Source organism: Pseudophryne corroboree, chromosome 3, assembly GCF_028390025.1.
Source record: "Pseudophryne corroboree isolate aPseCor3 chromosome 3, aPseCor3.hap2, whole genome shotgun sequence".
In the NCBI taxonomy this organism is placed as follows: domain Eukaryota; kingdom Metazoa; phylum Chordata; class Amphibia; order Anura; family Myobatrachidae; genus Pseudophryne; species Pseudophryne corroboree.
In genome coordinates this window covers 621073527-621087193 of record NC_086446.1, presented here as the reverse complement: position 1 = coordinate 621087193, position 13667 = coordinate 621073527, and the positions used below count along the sequence as shown (strand labels likewise).

General features: G+C 47.3%; 1 protein-coding gene across 9 annotated transcripts in view; it reads left to right on the top strand.

Moving 5' to 3' along the window:
- The window catches only part of PCGF5 (polycomb group ring finger 5), a 351904-nt gene that overhangs the window by 233177 nt on the left and 105060 nt on the right, over positions 1–13667 (top strand). The window lies entirely within an intron of this gene.

Below are 13667 nucleotides of genomic sequence, written 5' to 3'. Positions count from 1 at the left end.
TCAGATAAACTGTCAGAAAATATTGACACGTTAGACAGAGACACGATCCTGCTAACAATTGACCATATAAAAGACTCAGTCTTATACATGAGAGATGCACAGAGGGAAATCTGCCGGCTGGCATCTAAAATAAGTGCATTATCTATCTCTGCTAGGAGATGCTTATGGACTCGCCAGTGGACTGGAGATGCAGATTCCAAAAGGCACATAGAAGTCATGCCTTATAAGGGGGAGGAATTATTTGGGGATGGTCTCTCCGACCTAGTTTCCACAGCAACGTCTGGGAAGTCAGCATTTTTACCCCATGTCCCCTCACAGCCTAAGAAGGCGCCATTTTATCAGGTTCAGTCCTTTCGGTCCCAGAAAAACAAGCGGGGAAAAGGAGGGTCTTTTCTGTCAAGAGGCAGAGGCAGGGGAAAAAGGCTGCAGCAAACAGCAGGTTCCCAGGAACAAAAGTCCTCCCCCGCTTCCTCTTCCAAGTCCGCCGCATGACGGTGGGGCTTCACAGGCGGAGCCAGGTACGGTGGGGGCCCGCCTCAGGAATTTCAGCGATCAGTGGGCCCGCTCACAGGTGGATCCCTGGATCCTTCAAATAGTATCTCAGGGATACAGGCTGGAATTCGAGGCGACTCCACCCCGCCGTTTCCTAAAATCCGCCTTGCCGATTGCTCCCTCAGACAGGGAGGCGGTGCTAGCAGCGATTCACAAGCTGTATTCCCAGCAGGTGATAATCAAGGTACCCCTACTTCAACAAGGCCGGGGTTACTATTCCACACTATTTGTGGTGCCGAAACCGGACGGTTCGGTGAGACCCATTTTAAATTTGAAATCCTTGAACACATACATAAAAAAATTCAAGTTCAAGATGGAATCGCTCAGGGCGGTTATTGCAAGCCTGGACGAGGGGGATTACATGGTATCCCTGGACATCAAGGATGCTTACCTGCATGTCCCCATTTACAATTCTCACCAGGAGTACCTCAGATTTGTGGTACAGGACTGCCATTACCAATTCCAGACGCTGCCGTTTGGACTCTCCACGGCACCAAGGGTATTTACCAAGGTTATGGCGGAAATGATGATACTCCTTCGAAAAAAGGGAGTTTTAATTATCCCATACTTGGACGATCTCCTAATAAAGGCACGATCCAAGGAACAGTTGTTAGTGGGAGTAGCACTATCTCAGGAAGTGCTGAGCCAGCACGGCTGGATTCTGAATATCCCAAAGTCACAGCTGGTCCCCACGACACGTCTAATGTTCCTGGGAATGATTCTGGACACGGCCCAGAAAAAAGTGTTTCTCCCGGAGGAGAAAGCCAGGGAGTTGTCTTCTCTAGTCAGAGACCTCCTAAAACCAAAACAGGTATCGGTGCATCACTGCATGCGGGTCCTGGGAAAGATGGTAGCTTCTTACGAAGCAATTCCATTCGGCAGGTTCCATGCCAGGATTTTTCAGTGGGACCTGTTGGACAAGTGGTCCGGATCGCATCTTCAGATGCATCGTTTAATAACCCTGTCTCCACGAACCAGGGTGTCTCTTCTGTGGTGGCTGCACAGTGCTCATCTTCAGGAGGGCCGCAGATTCGGCATACAGGACTGGGTCCTGGTGACCACGGATGCCAGCCTACGAGGCTGGGGGGCAGTCACAAAGGGAAGAAATTTCCAAGGACTATGGTCAAGTCAGGAGACTGCCCTTCACATAAATATTCTGGAACTAAGGGCCATTTACAATGCCCTAAGTCAAGCAAAATCCCTGCTCCTACACCAGCCGGTGCTGATCCAGTCAGACAACATCACGGCAGTCGCCCATGTGAATCGACAGGGCGGCACAAGAAGCAGGACGGCGATGGCAGAAGCCACAAAAATTCTCCGATGGGCGGAGAATCATGTACTAGCACTGTCAGCAGTGTTCATCCCGGGAGTGGACAACTGGGAAGCAGACTTTCTCAGCAGGCACGACCTCCACCCGGGAGAGTGGGGACTTCATCCAGAAGTCTTCCAAATGATTGTAAATCAATGGGGTCGTCCACAGGTGGACATGATGGCGTCCCGCCTAAACAAAAAACTAGAGAAGTATTGCGCCAGGTCAAGAGACCCTCAGGCGATAGCTGTGGACGCTCTAGTGACACCGTGGGTGTACCGGTCAGTTTATGTGTTCCCTCCTCTACCTCTCATACCAAAGGTATTGAGAATAATAAGAAAGCGAGGAGTAAACACAATTCTCGTGGTTCCGGATTGGCCGAGAAGAGCGTGGTACCCGGAACTTCAAGAGATGATCTCAGAGGACCCGTGGTCTCTGCCGCTCAGACAGGACCTGCTGCAGCAGGGTCCCTGTCTGTTCCAAGACTTACCGCGGCTGCGTTTGACGGCATGGCGGTTGAACGCCGGATCCTGAAGGAAAAGGGCATTCCGGAGGAAGTCATTCCTACGCTTATTAAAGCCAGGAAAGATGTTACGGCAAAGCATTATCACCGCATATGGCGGAAATATGTTGCTTGGTGCGAGACCAAAAAGGCCCCAACAGAGGAATTTCAACTAGGTCGATTTCTGCATTTCCTGCAAGCAGGAGTGAATATGGGCCTAAAACTGGGCTCCATTAAGGTACAGATCTCGGCTCTGTCGATTTTCTTTCAAAAAGAACTAGCTTCAGTACCTGAAGTTCAGACATTTGTGAAAGGAGTGCTGCATATTCAGCCCCCATTTGTGCCTCCTGTGGCACCTTGGGATCTCAACGTGATGTTGAGTTTCTTAAAATCACATTGGTTTGAGCCACTAAAAACCGTGGATCTGAAATATCTCACGTGGAAAGTGGTCATGTTATTGGCCTTGGCTTCAGCCAGGCGAGTGTCAGAGTTGGCGGCTTTATCATGTAAAAGCCCTTATCTGATTTTCCATATGGATAGGGCAGAATTGAGGACTCGTCCCCAGTTTCTCCCTAAGGTGGTGTCAGCGTTTCACCTGAACCAGCCTATTGTGGTGCCTGCGGCTACTAAGGATTTGGAGGACTCCAAGTTGCTAGACGTTGTCAGGGCCCTGAAAATATATGTTTCCAGGACGGCTGGAGTCAGAAAATCTGACTCGCTGTTTATCCTGTATGCACCCAACAAGCTGGGTGCTCCTGCTTCTAAGCAGACTATTGCTCGTTGGATTTGTAGTACAATTCAGCTTGCACATACTGTGGCAGGCCTGCCACAGCCAAAATCTGTCAATGCCCATTCCACAAGGAAGGTGGGCTCATCTTGGGCGGCTGCCCGAGGGGTCTCGGCTTTACAACTTTGCCGAGCAGCTACTTGGTCAGGGGCAAACACGTTTGCAAAATTCTACAAATTTGATACCCTGGCTGAGGAGGACCTGGAGTTCTCTCATTCGGTGCTACAGAGTCATCCGCACTCTCCCGCCCGTTTGGGAGCTTTGGTATAATCCCCATGGTCCTTACTGAGTTCCCAGCATCCACTAGGACGTTAGAGAAAATAATAAGAATTTACTTACCGATAATTCTATTTCTCGTAGTCCGTAGTGGATGCTGGGGACTCCGTCAGGACCATGGGGAATAGCGGCTCCGCAGGAGACAGGGCACAAAAGTAAAAGCTTTAGGATCAGGTGGTGTGCACTGGCTCCTCCCCCTATGACCCTCCTCCAAGCCTCAGTTAGGATACTGTGCCCGGACGAGCGTACACAATAAGGAAGGATTTTGAATCCCGGGTAAGACTCATACCAGCCACACCAATCACACTGTACAACCTGTGATCTGAACCCAGTTAACAGCATGATAACAGCGGAGCCTCTGAAAAGATGGCTCACAACAATAATAACCCGATTTTTGTAACAATAACTATGTACAAGTATTGCAGACAATCCGCACTTGGGATGGGCGCCCAGCATCCACTACGGACTACGAGAAATAGAATTATCGGTAAGTAAATTCTTATTTTCTCTGACGTCCTAAGTGGATGCTGGGGACTCCGTCAGGACCATGGGGATTATACCAAAGCTCCCAAACGGGCGGGAGAGTGCGGATGACTCTGCAGCACCGAATGAGAGAACTCCAGGTCCTCCTCAGTCAGGGTGTGCCCCTGACCAAGTATCAGCTCGGCAAAGTTGTAAAGCCGAGACCCCTCGGGCAGCCGCCCAAGATGAGCCCACCTTCCTTGTGGAATGGGCATTTACATATTTTGGCTGTGGCAGGCCTGCCACAGAATGTGCAAGCTGAATTGTACTACACATCCAACTAGCAATCGTCTGCTTTAGAAGCAAGAGCACCCAGTTTGTTGGGTGCATACAGGATAACAGCAAGTCAGTTTTCCTGACTCCAGCCGTCCTGGAAACTATATTTTCAGGGCCCTGACAACATCTAGCAACTTGGAGTCCTCCAAGTCCCTAGTAGCCGCAGGTACCACAATAAGCTGGTTCAGGTGAAACACTGACACCACCTTAGGGAGAAACTGGGGACGAGTCCGCAGCTCTGCCCTGTCCGAATGGACAATCAGATATGGGCTTTTGTGAGACAAACGCCGCCAATTCTGACACTCGCCTGGCCGAGGCCAGGGCCAACAGCATGGTCACTTTCCCTGTGAGATATTTCAAATCCACAGATTTGAGCGGTTTAAACCAATGTGATTTGAGGAATCCCAGAACTACGTTGAGATCCCACAGTGCCACTGGAGGCACAAAAGGGGGTTGTATATGCAGTACTCCCTTGACAAACTTCTGGACTTCAGGAACTGAAGCCAATTCTTTCTGGAAGAAAATCGACAGGGCCGAAATTTGAACCTTAATGGACCCAAATTTGAGGCCCATAGACACTCCTGTTTGCAGGAAATGCAGGAAACGACCGAGTTGAAATTTCTTCGTGGGGCCTTACTGGCCTCACACCACTCAACATATTTTCGCCACATGTGGTGATAATGTTGTGCGGTCACCTCCTTCCTGGCTTTGACCAGGGTAGGAATGACCTCTTCCGGAATGCCTTTTTCCCTTAGGATCCGGTGTTCAACCGCCATGCCGTCAAACGCAGCCGCGGTAAGTCTTGGAACAGACATGGTACTTGCTGAAGCAAGTCCCTTCTTAGCGGCAGAGGCCATGAGTCCTCTGTGAGCATCTCTTGAAGTTCCGGGTACCAAGTCCTTCTTGGCCAATCCGGAGCCACGAGTATAGTTCTTACTCCTCTACGTCTTATAATTCTCAATACCTTGGGTATGAGAAGCAGAGGAGGGAAGACATACACCGACTGGTACACCCACGGTGTTACCAGAACGTCCACAGCTATTGCCTGAGGGTCTTTTGACCTGGCGCAATACTTGTCCAGTTTTTTGTTCAGGCGGGACGCCATCATGTCCACCTTTGGTCTTTCCCAACGGTTCACAATCATGTGGAAGACTTCCCGATGAAGTCCCCACTCTCCCGGGTGGAGGTTGTGCCTGCTGAGGAAGTCTGCTTCCCAGTTGTCCACTCCCGGAATGAACACTGCTGACAGTGCTATCACATGATTTTCCGCCCAGCGAAAAATCCTTGCAGTTTCTGCCATTGCCCTCCTGCTTCTTGTGCCGCCCTGTCTGTTTACGTGGGCGACTGCCGTGATGTTGTCCCACTGGATCAATACCGGCTGACCTTGAAGCAGAGGTCTTGCTAAGCTTAGAGCATTGTAAATTGCCCTTAGCTCCAGTATATTTATGTGGAGAAAAGTCTCCAGACTTGATCACACTCCCTGGAAATTTTTTCCCTGTGTGACTGCTCCCCAGCCTCTCAGGCTGGCCTCCGTGGTCACCAGCATCCAATCCTGAATGCCGAATCTGCGGCCCTCTAGAAGATGAGCACTCTGTAACCACCACAGGAGAGACACCCTTGTCCTTGGAGATAGGGTTATCCGCTGATGCATCTGAAGTTGCGATCCGGACCATTTGTCCAGCAGATCCCACTGAAAAGTTCTTGCGTGGAATCTGCCGAATGGAATCGCTTCGTAATAAGCCACCATTTTCCCCAGGACTCTTGTGCAATGATGCACTGACACTTTTCCTGGTTTTAGGAGGTTCCTGACTAGCTCGGATAACTCCCTGGCTTTCTCCTCCGGGAGAAACACCTTTTTCTGGACTGTGTCCAGAATCATCCCTAGGAACAGCAGACGTGTCGTCGGAAACGGCTGCGATTTTGGATATTTAGAATCCACCCGTGCTGTCGTAGAACTACTTGAGATAGTGCTACTCCGACTTCCAACTGTTCTCTGGACCTTGCCCTTATCAGGAGATCGTCCAAGTAAGGGATAATTAAGACGCCTTTTCTTTGAAGAAGAATCATCATTTCGGCCATTACTTTGGTAAAGACCCGGGGTGCCGTGGACAATCCAAACGGCAGCGTCTGAAACTGATAGTGACAGTTCCGTACCACGAACCTGAGGTACCCTTGGTGAGAAGGGCAATTTGGGACATGGAGGTAAGCATCCTTGATGTCCAGGGACACCATATAGTCCCCTTCTGTGACTCCATCTTGATTTGAACCTTTGTATGTAAGTTTTCAAAGATTTCCCATTTAGAATAGGTCTCACCGAGCCGTCTGGCTTCAGTACCACAATATAGTGTGGAATAATACCCCTTTCCTTGTTGTAGGAGGGGTACTTTGATTATCACCTGCTGGGAATACAGCTTGTGAATTGTTTCCAATACTGCCTCCCTGTCGGAGGAAGACGTTGGTAAAGCAGACATCAGGAGCCTGCGAGGGGGAGACGTCTCGAATTTCCAATCTGTACCCCTGGGATGCTACTTGTAGGATCCAGGGGTCCACTTGCGAGTGAGCCCACTACGCGCTGAAACTCTTGAGACGACCCCCCACCGCACTTGAGTCCGCTTGTACGGCCCCAGCGTCATGCTGAGGACTTGGCAGAAGCGGTGGAGGGCTTCTGTTCCTGGGAATGGGCTGCCTGCTGCAGTCTTCTTCCCTTTCCTCTATCCCTGGGCAGATATGACTGGCCTTTTGCCCGCTTGCCCTTATGGGGACGAAAGGACTGAGGCTGAAAAGATGGTGTCTTTTTCTGCTGAGATGTGACTTGGGGTAAAAAAGGTGGATTTTCCAGCTGTTGCCGTGGCCACCAGGTCCGATGGACCGACCCCAAATAACTCCTCCCCTTTATACGGCAATACTTCCATGTGCCGTTTGGAATCTGCATCACCTGACCACTGTCGTGTCCATAAACATCTTCTGGCAGATATGGACATCGCACTTACTCTTGATGCCAGAGTGCAAATATCCCTCTGTGCATCTCGCATATATAGAAATGCATCCTTTAAATGCTCTATAGTCAATAAAATACTGTCCCTGTCAAGGGTATCAATATTTTCAGTCAGGGAATCCGACCAAGCCACCCCAGCGCTGCACATCCAGGCTGAGGCGATCGCTGGTCGCAGTATAACACCAGTATGTGTGTATATACCTTTTTAGGATATTTTCCAGCCTCTCAGCTGGCTCCTTGAGGGCGGCCCTATCTGGAGACGGTACCGCCACTTGTTTTGATAAGCGTGTGAGCGCCTTATCCACCCTAAAGGGTGTTTCCCAACGCGCCCTAACTTCTGGCGGGAAAGGGTATACCGCCAATAATTTTCTATCGGGGGAAACCCACGCATCATCACACACTTCATTTAATTTATCTGATTCTGGAAAAACTACAGGTAGTTTTTTCACACCCCACATAATACCCTTCTTTGTGGTACTTGTAGTATCAGAAATATGTAACACCTCCTTCATTGCCCTTAACATGTAACGTGTGGCCCTAAAGGAAAATACGTTTGTTTCTTCACCGTCGACACTGGAGTCAGTGTCCGTGTCTGTGTTGACCGACTGAGGTAAATGAGCGTTTTACAGCCCCTGACGGTGTTTGAGACGCCTGGACAGGTACTAATTTGTTTGCCGGCCGTCTCATGTCGTCAACCGACCTTGCAGCGTGTTGACATTATCACGTAATTCCTTAAATAAGCCATCCATTCCGGTGTCGACTCCCTAGAGAGTGACATCACCATTTCAGGCAATTGCTCCGCCTCCTCACCAACATCGTCCTCATACATGTCGACACACACGTACCGACACACAGCACACACACAGGGAATGCTCTGATAGAGGACAGGACCCCACTAGCCCTTTGGGGAGACAGAGGGAGAGTTTGCCAGCACACACCAAAAACGCTATAATTATACAGGGACAACCTTTATATATGTGTTTTTCCCTTATAGCATTTTAATATATATATACATATCGCCAAATAAGTGCCCCCCCTCTCTGTTTTAACCCTGTTTCTGTAGTGCAGTGCAGGGGAGAGCCTGGGAGCCTTCCCACCAGCATTTCTGTGAGGGAAAATGGCGCTGTGTGCTGAGGAGAATAGGCCCCGCCCCCTTTTCGGCGGGCTTCTTCTCCCGTTTTTCTGAGACCTGGCAGGGGTTAAATACATCCATATAGCCCCCAGGGGCTATATGTGATGTATTTTTAGCCAGAATAAGGTACTATCATTGCTGCCCAGGGCGCCCCCCCCAGCGCCCTGCACCCTCAGTGACCGCTGCTATGAAGTGTGCTGACAACAATGGCGCACAGCTGCAGTGCTGTGCGCTACCTTATGAAGACTGAAGAGTCTTCTGCCGCCGGTTTCTGGACCTCTTCTCTTTTCGGCATCTGCAAGGGGGTCGGCGGCGCGGCTCCGGGTCGAACCCCAGGGTGAGACCTGTGTTCCGACTCCCTCTGGAGCTAATAGTGTCCAGTAGCCTAAGAAGCCAATCCATCCTGCACGCAGGTGAGTTCACTTCTCTCCCCTAAGTCCCTCGTAGCAGTGAGCCTGTTGCCAGCAGGACTCACTGAAAATAAAAAACCTAACAAAACTTTTACTCTAAGCAGCTCTTTAGGAGAGCCACCTAGATTGCACCCTTCTCGGCCGGGCACAAAAATCTAACTGAGGCTTGGAGGAGGGTCATAGGGGGAGGAGCCAGTGCACACCACCTGATCCTAAAGCTTTTACTTTTGTGCCCTGTCTCCTGCGGAGCCGCTATTCCCCATGGTCCTGACGGAGTCCCCAGCATCCACTTAGGACGTCAGAGAAAAGAATTTACTCACCGGTAATTCTGTTTCTCGTAGTCCGTAGTGGATGCTGGGCGCCCATCCCAAGTGCGGTTTATCTGCATTACTTGTACATAGTTATTGTTAACTAAATCGGGTTATTGTTGAGCCATCTGTTGAGAGGCTCTATTGTTTCATACTGTTAACTGTGTTTCATATCACGAGTTGTACGGTGTGATTGGTGTGGCTGGTATGAGTCTTACCCGGGATTCAAAATCCTTCCTTATTGTGTACGCTCGTCCGGGCACAGTACCTAACTGAGGCTTGGAGGAGGGTCATAGTGGGAGGAGCCAGTGCACACCAGGTAGTCTAAGATCTTTCTAGAGTGCCCAGCCTCCTTCGGAGCCCGCTATTCCCCATGGTCCTTACGGAGTTCCCAGCATCCACTACGGACTACGAGAAACAGAATTACCGGTGAGTAAATTCTTATTTTAAGATACAGCTGTAGGATGGAACCACTGGCAGATCTTTATCAAATCACTTAAGACATTTTTAATGTACCTGAATAACCTCATTATGCACTTGGGCGCTTTTATACATAAATTCTCACCATGTTTGACGTGCAAGGTTCCAGTGATACAATATTAGTATTCGACCATGCTTGCTATTCCGTGTGATGGCATTTTGCACTGTTTTTTTTTTTTTTAATCACCTGGAACACTGACAGTGTCAATTCATTATGATTAAGGGTTTGTTTTAGAAATGGATGGCACAAACATGATGATAATTGATTGCAAATTGTGAGGTTATAGTCAATTTAATGGCCTCATATGCCATAAATCCTGCCTCAGCTTTGCTCATCTCTAAAGGAAATACGCAAACTACATTGAGCAAGAACACTTTAAAGTTAAATTAGTTGTCTGTTACTTTGCTATTAATAGTTTGAGAAGGCAATTGTAATAGCCAGATTTAAAAAAATGTGCAAAGTTGTCTGTGTTCCTAAAATACTTAATTGCATAGCCTACTGTTGTGTTTTGTACTAGTTGTTTAGAATGCAACCTTTTTTTAGAACGCTTCATTTGTACATAACAGCCGGTAGTAAACAGGAGTGAAGAAAAACATCTATAGAAAGTAAACAGTGCTAGAATAGGAAAAAGGGGTAAACTGAGGAAAAAGTTGGGGGCAGGTGCCAGGTTTAATTCTTCTGCACATAACATAATAAAATAAGTTCTATGGGAGAGGGAGCAAAGAACTCTTGTACATCTTGCAGAAGAATCTAACAAATAAATCAGTATTAAGGCTTAGAATCCCCAGTTGTGGTAAAGGTTCCTATATGCATAAAAATGATCTCTTCTATCACCATCTCTGGTTCTCATCAGCCCTAAAGCTTAATATAAAAATAACTATTGAGACTATATGGTGCAAAATATCTTATTTAATTATATGAATCATCTGTGTTCTGCCTAGACACTACACTTAGGTAACTGATATTTAAAAATCATTCTTCCCATTAAATTGACTATAACCTCACAATTTGCCTATATCCATTGTGTTCAGTGAAGCTTTTACATTTGGTCCTGGGAGTTAGTTTGTATACAACAGCCCTGTAACGGCGCCAGTGCGCCCTGTGCTTCACCCGCCCCCTGGTCAGCGCTCACACCGTCATTATTAATAGCCCCAGGGGGTGGTCAAGTGGGTCTCATTACATCCACTCACTAGCTGCTACTCCGAGCGTCTTACAGATGCTCCAAGTCACAGCACATCTCCCAGGGCACGAGGGGAGAAGACCTAGCCTGCGAATCTGGCCATATTTTTAAAGTGGCAATCATTTACACTGCAAAACCAACCTGGTTTTACTGTGTACATGTTTGCCACTTTAAAAATCCGGCCAGACTCGCATGAAATCCTGCACTTCCTGTTTCTTGCAGGCTTTTTCATTTAACCCATAGTCTCTCTCCCCACACAGTGTGGGAGCCATGAGCCGGAGGAGGGGACGGGCTGCAGCCTCCTTATGGCCCTGATATACATATGGTAATTATGAGTGATCCTCAAAGGTCCCCTCAGCTTCCTTCCCATTATTATTATTACTAACAGCCTTTATTTGAGATGCGGTCATGTGACCGGCGCTCGGGATCCCAGCGGTCACCATGCCGACGCCGGAATCCTGAGCAGTCAAAATGCTGGCAGACAGAATGCTGCAGGGACTATTCCCACTTGTGGGTGTCTACGACATCCATAGAGTGGTAAAAGAACCTGTGGCGAGCTCAGCCCCACTGGCATTCTGCTGGCGGGTTCTCGAGGTATGTATTCTGACCGCTGGGATCCCCAGCACCGGTCTCCCAGAACCAACCCCCTTTATTTACATAGCATCAGCATATTATGTTGTGCTTTACAATTCGGAAAAAAACAATAATAAAATGAGAATGGGTAATAACAGACTGACATCTAGGTAAGAGGGTCCTGCTCCCAGGCTTACAAATCATCCTTCTGCTAAAGCTGGGTACACATTGGAACAATATTGGGACGATTTTCCATTTCATAACAACAAATCGTCTACATCACTCAGTGTCCCTGCTGCACATCAAACCTAGCGATATTACATGGTGTATGCTTATGAAGGACGGAACAGTGATCATTCCATCGTTCATTAAATTGTTCTAGTGTGAACGGGCAACTAGGATCAAGGGAAATCGGTCCATCACTCGAATGTGTACCCAGCTTTAAGGAATAAGATGGTAATGTAGTTATATCTGCTTTATATAGTGAAGCTGAACTGGGTGAGAACTGCAAACAATAAACACCTGCACGAGGTGACCATTTTTATCTAACAAGACCACAAGAATATTGGTGCTTTAAATGGGCCGCTTAACTGCTGTATAGAACAAGCATGTCAAGATGAATTTAAATAGCCTCTCTGTGTAATATATTTCATTTTAATACCTTTTGATGCCTCATATGGGAAAGCTTCAATTACAATCATTCTTGTTTCCAAGACATGTGTATTAGACCTTTCTCTGCATTTAATATAACCTTGTTTAAAGGTGGCTTGTAATAAGCAATCAGGACTGATATAAAGTGAAAGTGAGCATCCCATGGGCTGGGTCAAGAGGAATGTATTGCGACAGTCTGCAGGTTTAGGATTTCCTTTCAAAACGTTTTCATTTTAGGAACTTTTGTTAGTTCTGTCCTGGACTAAACAGACAGCACAGCTTACATATAAACTTGTCCAGTTGCACTGTATTATATATCCTATGTCACGGCATTAGGCTGGGATTTATTATTAATCCATACATAAGACTTATTTTTCAAGAGCTATATTTGGACAAATGGCATATGAAAAATAATAGTTGATAATTATAATAATAAATAATATTGTGCTCATCTGTATTCTGCCTAGACACTACACATTCAGGACAAATGCACAATTTATTCATGGTAACATTATACATGAGTTCTAAAATCTTTCTGTTTTTCTAGATAGTCACAGAGTTGCCAATGTTACATACTACGGCGTGTACCCACTGTACTGAAAGCAGTTTGCACTGTGGCATATGTCTGGCCTTAACCCTATATAGGATCTTAGAGAATCAGTGGCAAAACTAGAGAGTGGTGGGCCTAAGAGCAAAAGAATGGGCCGTCATCTTATTGAGAAGTTGTGCGACTACACAATAGTACCCCCAGTTCAAATTATGCCACTTAGTAATGTACTCTTATTTACACTATACTGCACAATAGTACTCCTTACATGCATTACGCCGCACAATAGTACTCCTTATACGCATTACTCCACACAGTGCCCCTTATACACTTTACACCACACAGTAGTGCTCCTTATACACGTTGCGCCACACAGTAGTGCTCCTTATACACGTTGCGCCACACAGTAGTGCTCCTTATACATGTTGCGCCACACAGTAGTGCTCCTTATACATGTTGCGCCACACAGTAGTACTCCTTATACACGTTACCGCCACACAGTAGTGCTCCTTATACACGTTACGCCACAGAGTAGTGCTCTTTATAGACGTTACGGCACACAGTAGTGCTCCTTATACATGTTGCGCCACACAGTAGTACTCCTTGTACACGTTACGCCACGCAGTAGTGCTTTTTATACTCGTTATGCCAAGCAGTAGTGCTCCTTATACACGTTACGCCATAGAGTAGTGCTCCTTATACACGTTACATTACAGAGTGGTGCCTCTTATACACGTTACACCACACAGTAGGGCCCCTTATACACGTTATGCCACACAGTAGTGCTCCTTATATACGTTATGCCACACAGTAGTGCTCCCTATACACATTATGCCACACAGTAGTGCTCCTTATACACGTTACAATACACAGTGGTACTACTTATACACATTACGTCGGAGTCTACCTGATTCGCACCACAGCATTTACTACCAGCAATGTGAGTGCACTATTTCTATAGCTATAGATATAGAAATATATATACACACACACACACACACACACACACATACACGCATGCTGGTATTTACATGTTTTTTTGTTTTCTTTACACAACATACTTTGCATAGCCTGGCTGGTTTTCTGACTCCAGTGCGGTAAGGCTCTTCATGGCAGCTGCTGAAGTCCCAATGAATCTTCAGACCTCCCATCCTCTCTTCTTCCAG